Here is a 25,347-nt window from a genome sequence, read left to right as displayed (position 1 = left end):
TCTGTATGTAAAAGAATTTCTCATGAACTTTTTCTCTATTCTTAATATTATTACTTAACATTACACTAGACAGTATGTAGGTTTTATGTTTAGTAATACAGTGAACAATTTTTCTGTATACTACATTTTTCTTAAGTTTATTTCCATAAGGAGATAGTTAAATATATTCTATTTTTAAACATGGACACCAAGGAGCTTTATGAAAATTCTAGTTAAAAAAAAAATTAGCTGTGAGATTTTTTTATTTAAGTGGTCAAGCCTTGTTCTAACATTTCCAATCTCAGAAAGAGAATACATTACTATGTAACTGTATGAAATCCCAGTTATTTTAATTGTATGGTTATCTCTTGCTATGCTGAGGTGTTTATAATACGCCTAGACTTAACAGCTTTGAGAATCCATACGTTTATCTCAGTATTTATAATCCAAATATAAAACATGGTTTTGTGTTATTCTGTGTTTTCATGTTTTTAATGGCTCTATTAAGAACTCTTAGGACAGTGTAGATACCAATGTCTTGAAAGTATTACAAATTAATACAGCCAAATTGTGTCATCTTCAGCTTCACCTTCACCTGTTTACTGTGGCTCAGCCTATGATTAATGGGGGCAATCCTTACTTGAAGCCTGAAAGCTATTCTTTATTAATTTCCACTTTCATGTCATGCACTGAAGAACACCATATAGCCTGAAGTGCACTCCTCTTCAGCTTAGCCAAAAAGATCAATTCAAAAAATTACTATAAAAGAAAGTAGAAGACAGAAAATAGTATCTGTAGAAAGTAAAGAAATAAGAATGTATGACATGAAAGAAGTGATAAGGGCAACAAGAAAAATGTACTGAGAACAATCTTTTTTCCCCAAGTTTAAGGTTTAGTAGTTATTCATGGCAGGAGTCGCTGCACTGCCTGGGGTCCTGTCACATAACTTTGTTTCATCAACATCCCATGTAAAATGCAGATAGTGTTTTTAAATAAGGAAAATAGAGAACATCTTATGCCAGACTGGTAAGATGATGTAGAGCTTACCTCCCAGCTCCCAAGTGTAGGTGTGCTCATGGGAGAACACTGCTCATGAAGAAGATAATGATCCCCTTGCCAGGTGACCTGAGCAGGGGGCAGGGTTGTACCATCCCACACGTGGCACAGGCCACAGCACACGCTCCATCAGTCATTCCCAGGGAGCCTGCAGGCAGCTCTCACCTGGTACCAGAAATAACACCACCGGCATGTGCTTAAGCTTTTCTTGGTGTGAAGCAGCATGTTCTCATGTGAACATTTGCTTGCCAGTAGAAATTGTGTATGGAGTTGCTCCCTGCTAGGAAAATTCTGTCCAAGTGCTAAAGGCAAGAACTGCATGGTGAGTTTTGCCCATTGGTCCACCTGAAGGGTTGCAAGAATATCTACACTATGCTCTTTTCCCTTCTAGTGTTAGCACTAGAAATGGCATTTTTATTCAATACTTTATGAGCCTTGAGTGCCTTTTGTACTGAAATCTGTATCAAGTACTATCCCCAGTGCACTACACCAAACTAGCATTCTGGTCATTGAATCAATGCTTTGAAAATGAAATGACCATCAAGAAAATAAAACAAGAAACAAAACAAATCAAAACAACCACAGAAAAAAAAAGAAAAAAAAATTATAAATTTCTTTCAGTCACACCTTACATTACTAATACATAAATCAGCATCTTGGCTCATTAAAAACAGAAATCAACCCAGACTGAAAAAAAAATTAAAATATGAATTAAAAAGAGTCCTACCTGAAAATTTCTTTTGGTTCTACTTTTTTTTTTTTAAACTTATTTTTAGTTTGTTATAATCTGCAATGACAGCGACTTTGGATATATCTTCTTCTGTATAATTGTTTTCTGGACCTGTCATTTATAAATCAGAGGAATCCTTCAATTGATTTCTATCATTCCTTTACTAAAATCATATTCTTCATGTTATTACCATTGTTTTCCTGCCTTAGGGTATACAACAAAGGTCAAAGCTGAAACTGAAACTAGATTGTTAACTATCCCACAATTTTACAGTTCTTTATCTTTTTGAGGGGTGGGGTGGATGCTGGGGAGAGAAAGGAACGCTGCTTATGTGGTCTTTGTAAAGTACTTTAAGTGGAATAAATATTTTTTCCACAGTGTGGCAGCAAAGCCTTTTAATAGGAAGAACTGACTTGTCTCAAGAACTAAATCAATTGAAAATCCTGACCAGAGTCCATAGACTCCTTGTCCCCAGTGAATTGGATTCTGTTTGGAAGACTAATTCTCTACTCTAAAATTCAAAATCACTGCAGGGTCATTTTTCTTACTTAATCACAATTACTTCTTTTTATGTTCCTTTTTTGCACAATAAAAGTCTTGAAACATAAAACAGCTCACAGAAATTTTGAATGATGCTTTGTTGTGTTATACAACCATGCTGCAGATTCACAGGCAAAAATGTGAAAGAAACCTTCTGCTGTAATACCTGGTAGGAAGAACTTACAAATACACAGGCAGGCAGTAAGTGCCCTGCAGTTCAGCAAATGAATCAGATATAGAAATGGCACAGAACATTCATTCAAAGGCAAATTATATTGTTTTTTTATTTCCTCAATGCCTGTCTGTGTGCAAATAAATAAGAGAGAGATGGCAAATGGAATGAAATCTAATTCCTGGAGAATTATATATGACCAACATTCACAGACCTACTCTGTAATCATTCAGATTCAGAATCACAACTTAAAAAAGCAAAAATCACAACTACGTTTTTGTAATCTATGGCTAAATCCCTCCTGACTGCAGCAATGTTCCATCCCAATTTTCCATCCCATTTAAAACAAATTAAGGAACTGAGCACTTTTCATTCCTTCAACTCTCCACCCCTACTTACTGGGTACCACTTTTCTTCTAATCAGGTTCAGGTTGTCTGATTTTGAACACAACATGTCTATTTTGCTCATCAGTTGACTTTTTACCTTCTCATAACACTACTTATTCTTTCACACTTGAAGTCAAAGGGTGAAATTCTCTCTTTACAGTTTCTTAAAGGCTTAGGAGAAAGTTCTTGCTATTTTGGAAAGGGCAAGAATTATTTTTTTCTAGCAAAATTAGTTATTTTTTTTCAGTATGTTTCAAAGAAACTCATCAAGGAAAAAACTTTGTATAGTCATGAATATAATCAAAGATTTAATTATGGCTATACCAACTAAGCAAGGCTAAGCAGTATGGTTGATTTATTTTCTGCAGAAGACAATGCAAAAATAATTACATAGTAGAAAATTAGTCTAATGTATAATTGGTTAATTAAAAGTATTATTACAGAAGTAGACAACGTGACATCTAGGATATGGATTATTTAGACATCTGGGTAAACCTACATCTATAGTGTAACTGAATAATGAAATTACTGTAGCATCTCTCATAAAATATATATGCTTAATACAAACACACATGTACATACTTTTATATGCATCAGTTGTGTGAATCTAAATCTTATTATGCTAAATTTGGAAATACAGAATATCAGACAAGCTGAGATGGATAAGAAGTATGACATTAAAGAGGTTCATTTCTCCTCTGGGACTTGCTGACTCATGATTTAAATATACAGTGATAAATTACTTCTGTGAAAGAGTCTAATGGTGTGCATCAAAAAGAAGTAGCTATTAAATTCTAATATTTAAATCTGTGGGAGGAAGTAAATATTTGGCTACACTCAAAACAGTCTTGAGAAAACGGGGAGACTTTTTCTTTTCATTATAAAAAGAGCAACTTCTTTCACCTTTTATTATCAGCAATGCCTGTTAACAGAGAATGACCCACAGCATCAATCTTTTAGAAATTATTCTATTGTTTTTGTCATATTTTGGTAAATCAATACTCATTTCCTGGCTTGTCACCCTACTTTATCTTTGATAATGGAACAAGTTGTTTTATCAGTATAAAACAAATTTATCCATACTTTGCTATGGATAATTTTAAGTTCATTTATTATGAAACTACTGGAACAAGGTCATCCATAATCAGCTCTTAACTTCAATATATTATAAAATATTTCAAATTCATTTCAGAAATGTTTAATGAAAGCAATTAAAGGACAGAGTATTGTAGCTGCCTGTATGCTGCCTGCAGCTATGACATGACCTATGGATTTTAAAGCAAGGTATTACCTATGTTCAAAAGTTTTTTATTAAATGTCAGAATTTCATAGTCACTTAGCATAATTTGAAAAAATTGTTACCTAAAAATGTCTAAGCTTAATGTAAGTTAAATGCTGTACTCTGTTAAATCTCTGAATTTAACAGGAATGAGGAAGAGTATATACCCGATGTTAAACAAGGATACTACTGGTAGCTCTTACTGCTTACAGAAGGGAGTTGTAATGGTGCATACAAACACACAAATAGACCTGATACATAGTTACATATATTTCATAAACAAAATCTGGATTGACTGATTATTTCCTGTGTCTACTAAATATTGCTTCATTTTTGCTGAAATAAAGGAGACTGTAATTTTTCATGAACTCCCAGAAGTACTAGGAGTGATCCTAAAAGTATGTGAAAGAAAATTAATGCAAGAAAATTATCAACATGCCAAAATTCTCTATAATAATAAGTATATATAGTAGTCTACTCCACTGCAAAAAATATTCTCTGAAATAAAATAAAAAACCAAACCCAACCAAACAAACAAAAACAGAAACCAAACCAACACACCTGAAATCACTGCTTCAGGAGGATTCCCAAGTTTAGACACTGGGCTAGGGATACTTGATAATCATATCAAGTAGTCACCATGTAGTGGCCACTGAAGTGGAAACTGCTTGAACTTAACGAGCAGTTAGAATAGGCGTGAGTCAAAATTGGATTTCTGTTTAGCTTAAAACCATGTAACAGGATCTCTTCTTGCTGCTGCCTTCAGTATCCACTCTCCAGCAAGGCAAACTAAAGCTAGCATTGAAATAAAGAAAGGCAGGTACCACAGCCATGCAAGCTCATTAGGAAAGTGAACTAATTGACGACAGGGTGCTTGCTCCATGCTCCTGGTTTAAGTGTAGCCAGCTATTTTTACACTGTAACACAGTCACCAGGAGAAGTATTAATGTCTCCACGTTTTCTTTAACCCCATTGTCCCTGTTATGCTTCCAAGGAGTATCAGTGAATCTGTCCATCACAACCAACCACATGCTCTGGGGAGCCCTTCCCTGTCACATAAGGAAATATCACCACAGTGCTCCCTTGGCAGATCACCTCCACTTCAACATCCCTATCAATTAAGAAATACACAAAAATATAAGAATCATATTTTGGTGTTTAGGAGAGGCCTAAATTTCTACTTTCCTTCCTATCCATGGAAAGTTTGGTGATTACTTAGGTTCAGGATAGGGAAGTTCACTGAAAAAAAGGATTATTTCAGTTTGAAATTTATACATTAATGTAAAAAAAAAAATGGGTTTATCTTGCATGAGAAAGAATTAAAGTCTACCTAGAGAGAAGAAATTAACAGAATTCCAGGATCTTGGAAAAGATTATAATACCTCTAGAAAGGAAAAAAAGTTTCACAAAGGGGATGTGATGGCTTAATGAAGTTAAATTCTTTTTTATATACACACATATTTATATAACTTATGTGTTTGCACATAAACACAGAAAACCATTTTCTTTTATTTTCTGATGCTGCTCCACAAACAGGTATTTAATAAAACTTCCCAGCTTACAGAATTATTATAATTGTCAAACCAGTTTCACAACATGCAAAATAAAGGAACAGCATAGAGATTAAAAGTAAGACAAATTGTTTGGAGAGTATGACAATTTTAAACACAAAGCTAGAGTTAATGAGCTAATATTGCCCTATTAGTCTATGAACTTACATTATTAGACATACATATATGCAATCTCTATATAACATTGCAAAATTATTTTTATGTTACGTGGATATAGGGGATACTGTGAAGCCATAATTTTGGTCTCATAGGTAACGTCACTACTTATTTGTCCCAAACAACATAGTTAGAACATCTTCACAGAAGAAATGAGGCCATGTATTTTCAGCATGTTTAGTTAGTTGTCCCTGCCTTGTTTTCTATATACCCTCAAGGGACATATTGGATCCAAACCCATCATTCCATGAAGCCTTTCCGATGGTTCTCATAACTCCTTTGGTCAAGTGTTTCTCAGACACTGCTGAACATGTCTTTATATATTAAGTTCATAAAAGAAATGGTGACTTGCCCTGTCAGTACAGTGTATTAGAGTTAAAAACCAGATTAGTTGTAAGAAGACCAAATGTGGATGAGTCAAAAATGTACTTAGACATACCAAATTAATGTCTTTACTCCCGAACAACAAAATATTTACATATATCTGTAGTTACAGAGATGCTACTGTGTAGAAAACTAGAACATAACCTTGAAATCCATCAGTTCATTCATAGGAGCATTTTTTTCCTATGTGGTTAAAAACTCCACTTTCTTACATATGTTTAAAGTACTTCACATTTATTCAGGAGATAAGAGCACAAAAATGGGAAATTACTATATTTACTGCTTTTATGCTATCTTATCTCTTAGTAAAATCTAATGAGATCTTTCCTTGTTTCTGTAAGAGCAAATGAACAGTGAACACTTCAAAAAAATAAAGGTCTAGTTCATCATCCTCAATTAATAGAGCAATGAAGTTCATGGAAGCCAGGAATATGCATGGGTTTTGTGAATTTGGAGGGGAAAAAGGTACTATTAGTACACTAAGAAACAAAAAAATGAGTGTGCCAAGCATTAATTAGTACTTTCATACCCAAAGAGGAAATAACACATAGAAGAAATTAAGTAGTTTGCTACAGCTGTGCCAAGGCTTTTGAAGAATTCACAGTTCCTCTGATGTCTGAAAAAAACATCCAGTTTTGGCAGAAGATATTTTGGAACGGCCATGTCATCTCCAACTGAGTTTAAGTGATGCTTATCCCTTGGAAAGGAAGCTCCATGTGGCCTGGAAGACCCAGGGCAGACATTTCGCTTTCTCCATTTCACATTACAGGACAGATACAGACTTTCAGGGTTTTATTACAAAGCAGGTATTTATCTCAGCATGGGCTGCAACACACAAACACCCACTGGAACATCACCAGCTTCCCTGAAGCCCATTTGCCTCATGACCACAGTGTCTGGGTTTTGATCCCACGGCAGACGTACTTCCAGTCATGTGAAGAAAGGTCCCATAGGAAAAAGAGCAGCTGGGAAGGACCTGCAGGTCACTGAAGTGACTCATCCAGCTCTGTCCTTTCTCACTGTCTTCTCCAGTGTTGAGCAAATGGACAACCCACTTGTCTCCCCTCAAGTGCATAGGGCAAGCTACTTTCATTCTGTAGGAATTCATTAGGAAAGAATACCAAAGACAGTTTCACAAAAAAGGCATATTCACTTATTCCATATTTATTCTAGTTTAAGAGGGTTCAGCTCCCAGATACCTGTATTGCCTTATGAATGCTACTGCATATTTTTGAAAATAACTAAGCAGCTATTGTCCTTAAAACTTCCCTCTCAGAAAATCATGATTTCTTCTGCAGAAACTGACACTCAGAGCAGACCATTTGAACCACTTGACACGGGCTCATGAAAGCACAGACCCGGTCACACTGCCTTCACTTGAGGCAGAGTATGCAGAGCACTCCATGGCTTTCCAGCATTTTTTGTCTAGTGCTGATCACAGTGCTGCCAAAAAAGTGCTCTATTTATTGCAGGCTGCTGAGTCTGTCTGAAATTATTCGTATCTCACAAATTATGCTCCATGACTAGCTTTGTTTTGGGAAAACAAGTCTGCATAATTGATAGTGGAATACAGGAAGGTGCTAACAACTATCAATTTCTGTTGTCAAAAAACAGCTGAGGTTGAAATGTGCTGTTTAATGTAATGACAAGATTATCTCATACACACAGAAAATTGTCTAAAATCCTAACATTTATCAAATAAAGGATATAGTTACAAATATGATTCCATATTATAACAGGTAGAAGAAATTAAATAAAACTATTTGTAGCGTTGATCCAATGGAGGTTTAAATAGTGGATATTTCAAACTCAGTCTTTCACATACGGAATGGTTCTTTAGTAGTAGGGACCTCATCTTTTGCTGCAAAGATACAGGAAACTTCCTTTTTGAATTATTAAATGCTCTTTGAATGCAGCTAAGGTTCACAAGCCTGACAGTCTGATGAATCTCATGACTATGTTGCATTACCAGAAGACTAAAGATCCTTGACAGTTTGATAAAAAATGAATTGCTCTTTCTACCAAGCAGAAGGATAAAATCTGGCAAAAAAATTAGATAAATGAGTAATTAGCTAATGTTCCCATTTTTTCACACCGATTTTTATTCTGCCTCTAACACCTAAGCCAAAAAACAGCCTTCACTGTAGATTATTAATTCAAAAACTATTCTACATTAATGAGTGTAAATTATCTCTAAACTCATATAACAGAAAGGCATATGTTAAAAGCCCCTGATTTCATAATTCCAACAACTAAAAAAAATGTTTCACAGTCAATACCAGGGAGCAATTTTCTGACAATTTTTACTGAAAGAATTACTGTTCTTTCCACAATGACAATAATTTTAGTGTCAGTATTGTACATGCAGTTCCTACACTGCAGATAGACTTGTCAGTATGGCCATGTACTACTACAAACATTCTGATGTGGAATTAGAAATTGTCCTTATATGTGTACTTTCACTGTTTTGAAAAGAAATTCTGTTTAATGGGCTTAAGAAACTTCTGTGTTTGTTTGTGACTGAAAACACACGCAGACCTTTCTGTGATTTTGTAGAGATATCCAAGTCCCATTCCCTGTTTAACCCTGCCACCTCCAGAAGAAGAGCTTCTGTGGTAGAGGACTCTGGCCTCACTCCTCTGGTCTATTCAGGGTTTTATTCTGCTACGAGACGGAAAAGAGCTTCTGATTCCTCTGTCCCTTCATACAGGATTGCAGCTACTTCTTTTCGCTTCATTTTTCACTTTCTAGCTGGAGTCTTTTATTTACCCTGAGTGTTCTTCCCTTGTTCATGTAGCTAATCCTAACAGAGTAAAAAGTCTTATCTATCAAAACTAGGTATGCTTCAAGGGGAAAGGACAATGTTATAGTTGGAAATTAATGGATCAGCAGCCCAGAAATATATGGGCACTTGCCAATTTTAAATTGGATGTGAGGACACAAGTCAGAATAGTGTGAGAATTAATTACAGAATCACTGGGGGAAAAAAAGAAAAAAAAAGAAAAATAAGAAAAAATAGTAGAATTAACTAAAGGAAAAATAAAATCAAGAAAACTAAGTGTTTGAAATGCAGAGGTTACTGTCCGGGGTTTATTTTTATTAAGTATTGGACACATATTTATCAATATGTGATAGAAGTTCATGGTATTACTGTCATACTAGCCTAAAGCATGTACTCACTAGGAAAGAACAAAACAGTTAAGGAAACATTTGTAGATGCCTTATATCTTTGGAAGGAATCTATAAACACTGTACCCAGCCAGTATGTGAAGGTACCCAACCATTTCATAGTTGACAACCTAGAAACATTGCTGCCACCTTAAGGAAACACTGAAATAACTCTGAGACGGTCAAGTGTCTACATGTTACGGACACCAAAGAGCAGAAGGAAGGGAAAAAGAATAGAGAGAAGAACAAACCAATTGAGCATTTGATCTTGTAGACACCCAAAAGATTTAAACAAGCAGCTAAGAAGTGAGAAATTTCTTAGTCTGCAAGGGGAAATCTTGTAGGGAGGACAGATGAAGAACTATGCCTGATGTATCAAGAGAGTTCTGACAGCTTCCTTCAGACAAACAACATGCTTGTGTACTTTTGACACTGCCTTTGGTAGAGTGTTTTTTTTCAGATTACCATTTAGGATCTACTCAGTTTTCAGACTTAGAAAATTTGCAGGCAACAAAGTTTTTGATGGATGAAAGGGTACAAAGATCTATAAAAATTATTTTTTGATCAGGAACGTTGAAAGGTACAACTAGAGGCTGTGACTGGAAGACCAGAGGTCTTGGGCTACAGCTAAATGCACACAAATACGAAATTTTGTTAAAAAAAAAAAAAAAAAGGAATTTGCATAAAGCTAACTGTGCATGGTATCGCCAAGTAACACCTAGGTTGACATTGTCACCAGGAGGAATACCAGAACAAAGATCCTAATTTAGCTAAGTTAAATGCCCACATCAGTTACCTGACAGTAGTACAGGGATGTCCTAATGGCTGCAAAAGTTACTGAAGACTCTGCAAGAATTTAACGTAATGGACAAAAACCACAATGACTAAATTTCCTTGGGAATGCAGAAAGAATGGCACGACAGCCTGGTGAACATGACCTGGGAGAAAGCAAAAAGGAGGAGACATTATTTCACACATAAAGACATAACCGGCATGGCAGAGCTTTATGAGGCAAATCACTGGATTGGAATATTGGTGTGGAAGAGTCACTTGTTTAGCAAGCTCTCTCAATGGAAAAAAAAATGCAAATGTTGTCCTTAGTGTTGAGAACGCATAGAAATGCTATAAGATAGAGAAATAGATTTAAAAACTGAGTTTGTTGAAACTCTTGGAGAGTGCCTGCAGAAGAAAAAAGGAAAAGAACAGACATGCTAAACTGAGCCAGAAAGTGAGGACTACATAATTTTCCATATGGGCAAAGGTGTTGTTTGTTGTGAATGAGAAATTTGAAAATCATCTAGAGGAGATGTGACGAGACTTTAAATACTCAGGTACCACATGTTAAAACTAAGACTTAACTTGTCTGGATATTACATTTGAGGCAAACGGTCATTTCAGAGTGAAGCAGTTACCACAGAAGGGTTGTTTTAGGTTTGGTGCTATCTAATGGGAAAGAGTGGATTAAAAATGTGATGAAAGGTCTCTTGGGGAAAACAGTCAAAACTGATTTTTTAGGAAAATGAGACATAACGGCTACAGAAATAAAACAGAAAAACCCTCCAATTGCACCACCACCATCAAAACCAACAGATTTCAGTAAACCCCAGCAAGTGGTTAAAGGTCCTTTAGAAAGATGACTCGAAGATAAACATGTATGCTGGCATTTTATGCGGGAAGGTTACATTAAATGAACAAACTGAACCAAAGAACAGAAAGAATGGTCCGTTGCACTTCGAAATCTTCAATGATTGGCGGTTGAAAAGTAATCATACTAAAAAAAAGTAATTAAAAAGAGTTATATAACAAAGGAATATAGAGAAAAAGTATATACAATAGAGAAGCATATACAACAGAAAAAATATACTCAACAGAAAAAGCTGAAGTATAAAGTGAGTTTCAAATCGCAAAAGACAAAAGAAACAACAAGAAGAATTTTAAAACACTCGATAAACAAAAAAACAAAACAAGCAGGTCAATGCTAGCAAAAAAAGAGAGAAAACAATGCAGGGAAAGATGAATTCTAATTATCCAATACCTCCTTCACATCAGCCTTCAAAAAATAGTAAATTTGACAAGACATTCCAGACCACTTAAAGAAAAAAAACTGGATTGGAAGCCAAAGTATGCAAAGAATACATTAATGAGTATTTAGGTAAGACGGATGTATTTAAATTCACTGGGCTTTATTAAATTCACCTTAGAGAAACCAGACAGTGATTTCTGAATCACTAACAATCATCTTTATGAGCTTCTAGAGGACAGGGGAGGTCCCAGAAGATTGGAGAAGTGCAAATATAGCATTTTTCTCACGTGCAAAAAGAGAATGCTGATGGAATGACAGACCAATCAACCTAATTTTGATTTGTGGAAAGATCCTGCAATAAACTACTAGACAGTGTCCACTGTCAGAATAGATCCCTCTTATTAAAAACAATAATCCTGAAAAGAAAAAAAAAATCCACACATACCAAAATACCAGAACACAATTGGCACCTATGCACCAGAGTTAAATAGGGTCCATATTCTTCAATAGAGAATACATCCACAAGAATATAGTAATAATTTATGAGAAGTCACTTTTAAAACTAACTCAAGGGAAATACTGTAACTGCCAAGGAGAGGCGGAACTTAGAGAATAAGAGGGTTTTTCCCCAGTAATAAGCAAAATTTTATACATTGATTTCAAGTCCAAGAGCAACTACATACTCTCTGTAGGCCATATAGGGCTAGTTCATATGGGGTCATGCACTCTCACAATTTTAGCAATTGCGCAGAAACCTCTGGAAATTATCTAGTCCAGCCTCCTCCTGGAAGCAGAACCAGCCTGAAAGATGGATCCACCTTCAAAGTTAGGTGGGGCCACTCAGGGCTTGTCCAGCCAAGTTCTGAAAATCTCTCAGAATGAAGATTTCAGTCTCTCTGGGCAATTTTCTCCGGCATTTGATCACCCTCAGGGCTGAGAAATCTTCTTAGGATCACACAGAATTTCCCTTGCTGTAACCTTTGTGCATGCACAAGTCTTGCTTCATCTTCTGTATAACCAGCCCCCTCTGAGTGGCAGTGAGTTTTCCTTCAGCTGCTGAATTCAGGACTGAATTCACAGTAACTTTATACATATATGGTTAAAGTATTAAAGCTCACAGTGCATGACTAAAGGAAAACCAACTAGTCCCTATTTTTAGACTCTGTCTCAGAAGCTCTGTCTATATTCTTTCATCTACATTTTAAACTATTTTGGCTCTAAAATGCATGACTTTTGGCAGAGAAACAACCAAGGCAAAAACATTACTAAATATTAGCCAATCATGCGTCTTCACAAGTCATGATCCATGTAAACACTCTTAATACTGCATAAGTCATGCACACAAACTATCTGCAGTTCCTTTGTTAAAGCCAAAGAAAAAATCTAGAAAAGCCATAGGGATTTGGAACATCACGGTCTGAAAAACCCACAATCTAAGACACAATTAATGAAAGCAGTCAGCTCTGTCTCTTCTCGAAAAAGTTTCAAGCTGAAACATTCAGCCCAATGGCATTTTATAGAGGAACAGAAAATTATTTGAATTCTTTGTGTTCATCTCCTAGCACAGACTGCAGGAGCTGTAATTGAGTTAATGCCCAGAGTTTTTAAGGAGGATATTCCTCCTCCACTCACATGACTTCAGAGCCAACACAGGCCAATTCCACAACTTAAAAACTTCTGTACTGAGGTAGGGCAAATACACCTCCAATTTAGTATCCTGTAGATGTCCAGAGAACACTCAAAAAGTGGTATCTCCCTCAAGATATCCTTGATGTTTTCAGCCAAGGCTTTCTGAGGTAGAGGTAAATTTCCTGCAGAGTTGCCTTCTTGGATTTCTCTTCCATGAATTTATAAATGGTCAAAATTAGTATCATTTACAAGTTGTCTACGTGCATTGTGATAGGTACAGCACTGGTACGTTCTGAATCTGCCACAGGATAATTTCACTCCTCATATCTTAATTATGAGAAACACTGAACCTCTTTACGTCCCTTCATGCCACTCACTTTTATAACTTCCTATCTCATCTTCTGCCTTCCCCCTCATTAGTAATTTTTTTCAAGGCTGCAGAGTCCTGATCTACTTAGACATGTACTAGTACTAAATCCTTTCCACACCTTTGATCATTCATGCTGCCTTTCTCTGTACCTTTTCTAGCTTTGTTTTGTCCTTTTTGAGACATTAGAACAGCATACAGAACTCAAGATAAAGGCAATGGTTTCATACAGAGATATAATGATATTTGCTTTTGTTTTCTTTTCCTTTCCTAATAATTCTTAATGTCGTATTTGCTGTTTTGATAGCTACTCAGCACTGAAATGACATTTTCAGAGCACAACAAATTCACAGATCTCATTTTCAAGGGCTAAAACCAGGAACACAGCACACCACTGCGGAACACAGAAGGACTGTGTTTTACACATACATTACTTTTACATTTATGACTACTGACACCTCATCACCCATTTATTCAACAGTCTTCTGCAATTCTTCAATGCTGGCCTTTTGCCCATACCCAAGAGGAACTTTTCCCTCCCTTCCTGTCCACTTTTTCTAGGACTGGGATAGCAGCAATGAGGATGAGATTTAGAATTAAGGGGGTCACTGCAAAAATACCCCAGTAGATATAATCCTTATGTATAAAGCCTGGAAACTACTTTAGTTTTCCTGGTAATATGAGCTATTTTTCACCATTTGTAATTATGAATCAAAGTATTAAAAACCAGGATGTTTGGGTTTGGGTTCTTTTTTAATCAAAGGCAAAAAGAAATCTCTGAAAAGATAGATACACACGGTAATGGAGACATTCTTAACTATAACTACCTTTAATATTACTTCACAGGCTTTTCCTTTGGAGAGTCAGCTATATGTGAACTGTTTTCCACTTTTGTAGAATATTTTAATCAATGTCTAAGTCTGACTGGCTGTGGTGGGGGAAAAACAGTTTTCCCCCTGAAGTTATAAAATGGTAAACCCCCAGGGGGTGGTGACCCTTGGGGTCGAGCCAATGAGCGCTTCTGCAAAATATAAACATATCATCCAGACCGGAAAAGAAGAGTAGTAGTTGTTGTTGTTGTTGTTGTTGGGAGGTGGTCATGTTGTGAAAGCCACAAGCTGAGGGGCCTCCAGCCCCATTGGGGGCTGAGCCCCCCCCAGCCCCGGCTGGGGGGTTACAGGGACTTGGAACAGTGTAAGACTGGGATAAGTATCTGCAGCTAGAAAGCTGAAGAAGTTTCTCCACCGTGAGCAGCAGCAGCAGCAGTGGCAGAACAGCACTGAACAAGGAAAAGTGGCAGAGAGCCAGAAGAGATAAGAGAGAAGCAGCAGAGACAGCATGCAGCCAAGGAAGACACAGAGAAATGTTTGATGGAGACAGAGCAGGACTAAGCTCTACAGAGAGAGAGAGAGTGTGGGTAAGAACTGAAATAAAGTCCCCAAACCCCTCTGAGACCTCCTAGATAGGAGGAGGATGATGGACTCTTACTTGAGAAGAGTCTTAGAGTGCTACAGCACTGAAAAAAGAGAGCTGAAAAGCTCAAGGCTTTCCCGGAGCTGGACCGGGATGGCCAAAGGAATGCAGAGGAGGGCTTTCGCCCCCCCGCTGCCTTGAGACAGAGCACAGGAGCTCTGCAAGGGGGCTTGAATCCCCTGAAGATAGGGACCGTCACGAAGGCTCCTGTACTTCGTGGTATGACGTGATGAAGTGACCTTTGTCCCGGTGAACACAGCCCACGGAGGAGAAGACCCTCACTTGGAGTTGAAGGGCCGAGGGGCTTGGATACCCCCCTCGTGTGTATTGGCAGAGATTCAGCTACAGCTGCTGTATGACAGAAAGAGAGCCTGCTGCCCTAGAGACAATGCTGCTCTGAGAGTAGAAAGGATCTCTTCCTTCTTCCCTCCTGGACTTTTATTTGGAGAGAGAACAGATTTGATCCATTGTAAATACTGCTTTATCATAGTAGAGATAGTTAAGATCGTATATGATGTATTATACTATTTATTTTGTACAGTCATTGTAATATATATTCCTTCCTCCCCATTTTGAGTCTCGTGTGGTGTCTGGAAAACCCATCTCACACTGGGTTGAGATGTGGGAGGGGGGTTAGGACTCGAGAACTGGATTTTGGGGCTCTCAAACCACGACACTGGGTAGCAAAGTGTTTTAAAGATCATTTGATGCAGCAGTTTACCTTTGCATGAGCAAGTCCCTTTGCCTGATGCTCCTGTTATTGTTATCATGCAACTCTCTCCCTTCTAACAATTTCCCCTGCTCACCATGCTTTGAGCCATGTGATTTGCTTTGATAATTTCTCCCTTTTAGTAATTCCAGCACCTTTGCCAATGTTGCCATTTCAGTTCTTTGAACATTGTATACAATGTAAAGAATCAGATTCCCATTTTGCAGGAGGCATTAAGATGGGCAAAGAGTTCCTCTAGAAAAGACTACCCTGCAGGTCTTCTTTTCAGCCTTTGCACTCCCATGCTAGATGACATTGCCTAGATTTAGGGAGACCTAAAACATACTGATACAATTTCTTTTCATCTTATTGTAAGCACAACATTTTCTGATGATATAACTTCTTAAAAAATAAAAAAATAAAAAAAACACCACCACAAAAAAACCCTACCTCTGTGTTGAGGTTACATACATCAGTGTTTCAGGCCTGTCATTAATGATCTTGGTTTATTTTCATGTTAACTTTAGAAAAATCAATTAACTTCTGAGGCATCATGTCCCTTTAGAAAAGCTCTGTAAAATCTGCTTATCTGTATACCTACAGACCTAGCACTCTAACCACTTCACAAATTGGTATGATTCATATGATTTATTTGTTCTCCTTGCCCCGCAATTTGAAACATATCTTCTAACACATCCTGTTGTAAGAGTGACTTTCTGTGCGGAGATACCCTAAGCCTTTCCCTTGTGCTCCACATGAATGTGGAGACATGGAGACATGGATTCATTTAATCCTTCCACTTAATCATATACAAGTACTCTGAGATCATCTACTGGTCCTTTAGACTCTCCATACAGCTTTATTTTTTACACACGGATCAAGTTATTTTTCAAGATTTTATTGGACTGTCATATTTTTTTATAGTTAAGCATATAGTTAAGCAAATTTTTCTAGTTACCTTTCTTGGACCTTCTGAAAATTGATTTCCTAGTTAGTAATACATTTGACCCTTCAATTTAATGATGCCTTTTATTTTCCCACTAAAATCTGTTTTGATACGGCAGTGTGAATTTTCACTGAGACTCTAATTTGATGTTTCAAAATTAAAATTATCCCCATTACATCTGACTGTACTTTACCCTTACCAATAGTCCTTTCAATTTCCTTTCTATGAACTTCTCATTTTAACATAGATGATCTTTTTAAGTTAGACAGTAATATAATGAATTCTGCTGTCTTTATCAGAATATTGAATATAATTACATTATAGTGACCTGAAGAGTTGGAGAGTAGCTCTTTGACATTTACATTTTGAACTGTATCCTGTGTAGTCCTTCAAACCAACTTAAAAATTTCTCCTTTTCTTCTGGTTCCCTGAGCAGCTGTTACATGGGACAGTCATTTGCGGATTTTAAAAATGTACATTTGAAATCTCATTTAACCTATCTTCAGAGGGGATAATGACATTTTTCCATTATAATCTTATTTCATAAGTGGCATGTTCTATGTCATACTTCACTGAATGCATTTCTTAGATTCAGATACTAAATTATTACATATGTAGCCCAATACTAAGAGTAAAAAATCACCAGGAATTACTATTTAAAATTGTTCTTTAATATACCACATATCCTTCAAAAATGGGTGGAAGAGGAAAAAAGGCATAATGAAATAGTAGCAGTACGTTTTCCTTGCAGTTCAAAACAATTTTTACAACTTTTACAGTACAGTTGCATGTTTTTACTACTTCTGTCTTTTCTTCCCTTTTCTCATTCTGTTTCTGCCTTTTTCAGCTGCCAATCTACTTTAAATTCTGTAATTATTCTTGAAGTTTTATTTACATGTTCCCACTGATTAAACCAGGAGTAAAGAAAGACAATCCATGGAAATACCAAATCACTAACTAGCCTATATCCACAAGCAGCTAGTACCAGTAGGGGTGGTTGTATTAATTTAAAAAAGAAATTCTATAAAAAGAGTTTGAAAGACACGTGCTTTGACAGATACTCTGCAGTGGTCTGTTTGACAATGTTCTTTGAGAGACTGTTACTTTCCTTTTAAAAAAAACAAATCCATACCTAGAGGCAAATCCCAAATTTTTTAGAGGAACATGGAAGACCTGTTTCCTTTTTCCCTTCTCTTCTCTTCTCTTCTCTTCTCCTTCATTAGGGCAAGAGTCATAATTTTATCCAAGTAGGTCATTATCAATGGCTACAAAATCATCCCAGACCTGATTCATATTTTCTGCTTTCAGCACATACAGAAAGGGAAGTTTTGATTTACCAATTACATTAGTTATTAAAAATTATTTTATCTATATAAAAGAGTTTAATGTTAGCAACTTAGGACACTTTTCATTAAATGCCCCATGAGATAAATTGCTTTGCAAACAAGGAAGGCACAAAGTATTGAAAATTATATAAACATTGTTAAAATGTGCAAACCAAAATACAATTTTGCTTAAAGTATGATTTGCATGCTTCAAGAACACAAATCTCAAAAAACGTGTTAATGAAAGGTAAAATTATTGACTGCTAGCTGCAATTTTCTCATATTCTCCTTTAAAGTTTTGTTTCAACAGTTTTATATCAGGTGGTTTATGAAGGCATACTCAGTGGAACTGAGTAACATACCCAGTGATAGGAGAAGTAAAGGTTCAGATCTCTATTCTCCCAAGATTTCAGCCCATGACATTCTGAAGCAAGTAACTTCTATCTCCTGAAAAATAGTGAGTGCACATCCCTCATTCTGGGACACAGTTCAGTGACTTCCCAGAAAAATGATGACAACAGCAGCTCCTCATTCTCTTAAAGTGTGGTGAATTTAAGCCAGGGTTTTTGCTGAATGTACAAAAGAGAAGCCTTGCTATTTGAACACACATATTCATTCACTGAAAAGGCTACAGTCTTTTCTACTTTTGCTTAATTTGATTCAGTTGCTGACCAAACTAAAAACAGACTTTAAAAATATCATTTATATCCCAAAACCTTTTTATTACAGCAATGAAGACTGGCGATGCAGCTGTAAAGGACATGACAGATTTATATAACCTTAGAAGCCTATTCTGTCAGTGCTCACCTGGTATATCCATGACTGATGCCTTAAAAGAACAAAGCATTGTGCTTCATTAAACTCCAAAAAGCCATGGACTCATATGTCTATGTAACCCCACAGGAAGTAAGAAGGAAAAAATAATAAGTACTATTTTAGTTTAATAAAAATTGTAAAATGACTAGTTTAATAAAAATATTAAAAATCTGTGCCTGTAGTCTTATGTGCATAACATCAGGAAAAATGTAAATAATCTCTATAGCAGTCAAAACCAACATAATGCATTATAGTTTAGCCCGCAAAGGATAATAAATCTCAATTTGGTTGCTTCAGAGAACCCTTATGTGCAATGAAAATGTATACCTCTGTGCCACCTGTCAACATGTCTCTGCACAGCTATAGAAAATGTAAAATAGTCCAGGTTCATTCAAAAGAAATAAACAGATAATATGACTTCAATGCTCTCAAGGGATAAAGCATTTGATAACATCATGGAAGAGTCAACTTATCACTGTAAAACAGATTCAGTTACAAATCGGACTTACCCATTCCTCTTAATAATGACTGAAAAAAAAGAGGAAATATTCATGAACATATCTGCTCTTCAGCATACCTTTTTCTTGCAAAAGATACCTCTACTACAAAAAATCCCTAAACAAACAAACAAACAAGAAAAGCCTCACCTTTTTGTTTTATGTATATAATCACAGAATCATACAATGGTTTGCAGAAAGGACCTTTAAAGGTCATCTAGACCAAGCCCTCTGCAATGAGCGGGCACATCTTCAACTAGATCAGGTTGTTCAGAGCTCTGCCCAACCAGGCCTTGGATGTTTCCAGGGATGGGGCATCTACCACCTCTCTGGGCAACCTGTATCAGTGCCTTACCACCCTCAACATGAAAAATTTCTTCCAAATATCTAGTCTGACTTTACCTTCCTTAAGGTTAAAACCATTATGCCTTGTCCTATTGCTACAGGCCCTATTAGATTTACACTTATATATGCATACACAGATGGATGATTTCAAATGTAACAGCCATTGCTCTTTTAAATGACAAATCACTTTGAGAAATATAAAAATGGCTAGGAAAAAAAATTTTAAAAGGATTGTCCTAGGTTTCAGATAGCCAGAAATAAATACAAAATAAAACTTTAGGCAAAAAATTTCTTCAGTTTCAATTTATAGCAGAAATATAAGTACAAAGAAGGGCAAGGAGCATGATCAATGATAAGGAACAGACTTCTGTAAAAAATGTGACAAAATATAAAATTAAAGAACAGTAGCTCAGTAGCTCTTCCAGCTGAATAACTGGAGGACACACAATGAAACTAGCAGGTGGAGAAAGCAGAATCTTTGTACACTGCCCAGTTAAGATATAAAACTTATTTTCACAGAATGCTGCAGATTCTAAATAAAGAGATTAATAAAAAAAAAAAGATCTAAAAATTCATGGATGAAAAACACGTCAAGAACTATTAAATACAATGTCATTATCTCCTGACTGGGAAGTCCTTGAATTGTAAATTGCTAGAAATCAGAGAACATTCCTAGGACGTGTCAATATATGCTTTTCTTATTTCTTACCTTTTCTGAACATCTTGAGCTTTGACAAAGCTAAGATATAGAACTAAATGAACTTCGTTCTGAAAACTAAGAGATTTTTATGTTTTATATTGTCATTTATATGCCAAAATGGAATTTTATTTATATGACCATAAACCTCATGAACACTTCAAAGAGTATAATAATTTTTATTGCAGATAAAACAGCCACAGAAAGCTATATTGCCTAAAAAAATGAACACTTCCTAACAGGAAAATCTTGCAATCAACTATAACATACTTTAGGGTGAAGTTATACATGTTTATGACATTTTACAACCTGCACTATGCCAAAATAACACAATACTAACGCACATATGCTACAATTTAAAGTCTCTAAATAACTTCCAATGTGTTATTGATGATAAATAGTTCACATTTCTATGCATAATATTGATGTTCTGTTAATATGACACAGGTTGACATGAAAGTGGAAAAAAATAGGGAGAGGGCCTTACTGTGTTTGGAGGTATTTTTCTATCAGCAACCAAGCAGGCAGCAGAAATAAAGACTCCTCTCACCTTCTCAGAGCTGCTGAAATGAGCTGTTTATTTGACTAGCAAGTCACGGTAGACTGTGAAGTCCAACAAACAAATAAATTTAACACAGTCTCCCAGAGAAGTAGGTCACCTCATTTTCAAGGAAGCAAGGTAAATAAAAACAGAAAACACCTAAGATACAGATAGACTTCCTTGCAATCTGGGTAAGATTAGATGCTGAGAAACCATGAATAACTTCTCATCAGATATTGATAATATCTTGTATAGTTTACAATTGGATTGCCCTTGCTTGTTTATAAAAAGCATTTACGTATTGCAAGTATTGAATAATAAATTGTGGTGTGATTATCAACTACTGATAGTAAAGAATGTCTTTGTTTAACATTTCTCACCCATCCTGCAGCTCAACTGTGCCAACATAGCAAGAGGCAGTTCCTTCATCACTGCCTCAGAGAGCTTATTCTCAAAAAGCATTCCCCTTTGTTTGCTGGATTGTTAGGAGAAACTCATTAAACTCAGTAGAACATTCCCTGACATAGTATTCAAATTTTATAATTGTATATTCCTTACAAAATCCCACCAAAATAATTTGCTAAACATTAATTTTAATTTAATCTCTATGAAAGACAAAGGCTGTGCACTATAATGGGATGTTGCTTGGGTTTATGTCTTCATCTGTACTATGTGAATCCTCTAGTTGAGGATATAGTTCAATCCTATAGTTGAACCATTTTTTGTGAATTTTCCTCTCCAATGAGAAGGGGGTTTTAATCTTAAAAATATACATCAAGTTCTTGTTACTCATATACCCAGTGTGAGATTTGAAGAGGTGGCCACTATCAAATCACTGTCACAATTAAGAGACTGAACAACAAATTATGAAATAATATAGAAAAAAATATTTGAGGAATCAGAACTTTCAGCTGGAAATCCTATAATTTGTGTCTCAGTTGGGTTTTGTTCAGCAGTACGTACAGGAATATGTAGGCTGAAATAATAAATCCATTATTAACATCCTGAACACAAAAAAGGAACAGTTATTCACAGTGATTTACTTATATCCATTCAGAAGTGATTCAAGAGTCAGTTATCAGAAAATATCATCACAGTGACTAACAGTGGTAAAAAACAAAATAAAACATTAGAAATTGTCAGGAAAGGATAAGAAAACAGAAGGGCATCACTGTGCCTTTATACACTGCACTCAACCACTGAATACTGTGCATAGTGGTGGTTTTCCAGTCTTAGAATATAAAGCAACAAGAAACTTTCAGAAGAAAGGACAGAAAGAATGGTCAGGCATTGAGTGATTTCTTTGTAACAACAGCTCATCCTGGAAAAGACACAGCTATGGAAAAATGGACCGTACCATAGTACATTTAATGAAAATATCAAGTTACAAGTTTAAAACAAAGGGAAGGGACTTTTTTCCTACCTACCATATAATTAACCATAGGATTCATAGCTACAGGATGTTGTAGGTCAAGAGTCTACACAGGGNTGCTCCACATGAATGTGGAGACATGGAGACATGGATTCATTTAATCCTTCCACTTAATCATATACAAGTACTCTGAGATCATCTACTGGTCCTTTGAACAATCCATCCAGAATTATTTTTTACACACGGATCAAGTTATTTTTCAAGATTTTATTGGACTGTCATATTTTTTTATAGTTAAGCATATAGTTAAGCAAATTTTTCTAGTTACCTTTCTTGGACCTTCTGAAAATTGATTTCCTAGTTAGTAATACATTTGACCCTTCAATTTAATGATGCCTTTTATTTTCCCACTAAAATCTGTTTTGATACGGCAGTGTGAATTTTCACTGAGACTCTAATTTGATGTTTCAAAATTAAAATTATCCCCATTACATCTGACTGTACTTTACCCTTACCAATAGTCCTTTCAATTTCCTTTCTATGAACTTCTCATTTTAACATAGATGATCTTTTTAAGTTAGACAGTAATATAATGAATTCTGCTGTCTTTATCAGAATATTGAATATAATTACATTATAGTGACCTGAAGAGTTGGAGAGTAGCTCTTTGACATTTACATTTTGAACTGTATCCTGTGTAGTCCTTCAAACCAACTTAAAAATTTCTCCTTTTCTTCTGGTTCCCTGAGCAGCTGTTACATGGGACAGTCATTTGCGGATTTTAAAAATGTACATTTGAAATCTCATTTAACCTATCTTCAGAGGGGATAATGACATTTTTCCATTATAATCTTATTTCATAAGTGGCATGTTCTATGTCATACTTCACTGAATGCATTTCTTAGATTCAGATACTAAATTATTACATATGTAGCCCAATACTAAGAGTAAAAAATCACCAGGAATTACTATTTAAAATTGTTCTTTAATATACCACATATCCTTCAAAAATGGGTGGAAGAGGAAAAAAGGCATAATGAAATAGTAGCAGTACGTTTTCCTTGCAGTTCAAAACAATTTTTACAACTTTTACAGTACAGTTGCATGTTTTTACTACTTCTGTCTTTTCTTCCCTTTTCTCATTCTGTTTCTGCCTTTTTCAGCTGCCAATCTACTTTAAATTCTGTAATTATTCTTGAAGTTTTATTTACATGTTCCCACTGATTAAACCAGGAGTAAAGAAAGACAATCCATGGAAATACCAAATCACTAACTAGCCTATATCCACAAGCAGCTAGTACCAGTAGGGGTGGTTGTATTAATTTAAAAAAGAAATTCTATAAAAAGAGTTTGAAAGACACGTGCTTTGACAGATACTCTGCAGTGGTCTGTTTGACAATGTTCTTTGAGAGACTGTTACTTTCCTTTTAAAAAAAACAAATCCATACCTAGAGGCAAATCCCAAATTTTTTAGAGGAACATGGAAGACCTGTTTCCTTTTTCCCTTCTCTTCTCTTCTCTTCTCTTCTCCTTCATTAGGGCAAGAGTCATAATTTTATCCAAGTAGGTCATTATCAATGGCTACAAAATCATCCCAGACCTGATTCATATTTTCTGCTTTCAGCACATACAGAAAGGGAAGTTTTGATTTACCAATTACATTAGTTATTAAAAATTATTTTATCTATATAAAAGAGTTTAATGTTAGCAACTTAGGACACTTTTCATTAAATGCCCCATGAGATAAATTGCTTTGCAAACAAGGAAGGCACAAAGTATTGAAAATTATATAAACATTGTTAAAATGTGCAAACCAAAATACAATTTTGCTTAAAGTATGATTTGCATGCTTCAAGAACACAAATCTCAAAAAACGTGTTAATGAAAGGTAAAATTATTGACTGCTAGCTGCAATTTTCTCATATTCTCCTTTAAAGTTTTGTTTCAACAGTTTTATATCAGGTGGTTTATGAAGGCATACTCAGTGGAACTGAGTAACATACCCAGTGATAGGAGAAGTAAAGGTTCAGATCTCTATTCTCCCAAGATTTCAGCCCATGACATTCTGAAGCAAGTAACTTCTATCTCCTGAAAAATAGTGAGTGCACATCCCTCATTCTGGGACACAGTTCAGTGACTTCCCAGAAAAATGATGACAACAGCAGCTCCTCATTCTCTTAAAGTGTGGTGAATTTAAGCCAGGGTTTTTGCTGAATGTACAAAAGAGAAGCCTTGCTATTTGAACACACATATTCATTCACTGAAAAGGCTACAGTCTTTTCTACTTTTGCTTAATTTGATTCAGTTGCTGACCAAACTAAAAACAGACTTTAAAAATATCATTTATATCCCAAAACCTTTTTATTACAGCAATGAAGACTGGCGATGCAGCTGTAAAGGACATGACAGATTTATATAACCTTAGAAGCCTATTCTGTCAGTGCTCACCTGGTATATCCATGACTGATGCCTTAAAAGAACAAAGCATTGTGCTTCATTAAACTCCAAAAAGCCATGGACTCATATGTCTATGTAACCCCACAGGAAGTAAGAAGGAAAAAATAATAAGTACTATTTTAGTTTAATAAAAATTGTAAAATGACTAGTTTAATAAAAATATTAAAAATCTGTGCCTGTAGTCTTATGTGCATAACATCAGGAAAAATGTAAATAATCTCTATAGCAGTCAAAACCAACATAATGCATTATAGTTTAGCCCGCAAAGGATAATAAATCTCAATTTGGTTGCTTCAGAGAACCCTTATGTGTAATGAAAATGTATACCTCTGTGCCACCTGTCAACATGTCTCTGCACAGCTATAGAAAATGTAAAATAGTCCAGGTTCATTCAAAAGAAATAAACAGATAATATGACTTCAATGCTCTCAAGGGATAAAGCATTTGATAACATCATGGAAGAGTCAACTTATCACTGTAAAACAGATTCAGTTACAAATCGGACTTACCCGTTCCTCTTAATAATGACTGAAAAAAAAGAGGAAATATTCATGAACATATCTGCTCTTCAGCATACCTTTTTCTTGCAAAAGATACCTCTACTACAAAAAATCCCTAAACAAACAAACAAACAAGAAAAGCCTCACCTTTTTGTTTTATGTATATAATCACAGAATCATACAATGGTTTGCAGAAAGGACCTTTAAAGGTCATCTAGACCAAGCCCT

The 25,347-nt window shown here is 35.7% G+C and overlaps 1 protein-coding gene across 6 annotated transcripts in view; it reads right to left on the bottom strand.

The window, feature by feature from the left end:
• KCNIP4 (potassium voltage-gated channel interacting protein 4) overlaps positions 1 to 25,347 on the bottom strand; it is a 413,215-nt gene that overhangs the window by 248,505 nt on the left and 139,363 nt on the right. The window contains exon 1 of one of the 6 annotated variants that reach the window (XM_017838767.1): positions 20,737 to 20,756. The exons of the other annotated variants lie outside the window; for them this stretch is intronic. The gene's annotated coding sequence lies outside the window, so the exon portion shown is untranslated. Of the gene's footprint in view, positions 1 to 20,736; positions 20,757 to 25,347 lie in introns of those variants that run through there. 6 annotated transcript variants of the gene reach the window in all.

This window comes from Lepidothrix coronata, unplaced genomic scaffold (genome assembly GCF_001604755.1).
Source record: "Lepidothrix coronata isolate B3197 unplaced genomic scaffold, Lepidothrix_coronata-1.0 Scaffold0, whole genome shotgun sequence".
NCBI lineage: Eukaryota > Metazoa > Chordata > Aves > Passeriformes > Pipridae > Lepidothrix > Lepidothrix coronata.
The sequence above is the reverse complement of the archived record's forward strand: the minus strand, read 5'-3'. Positions and strand labels throughout refer to the sequence as shown.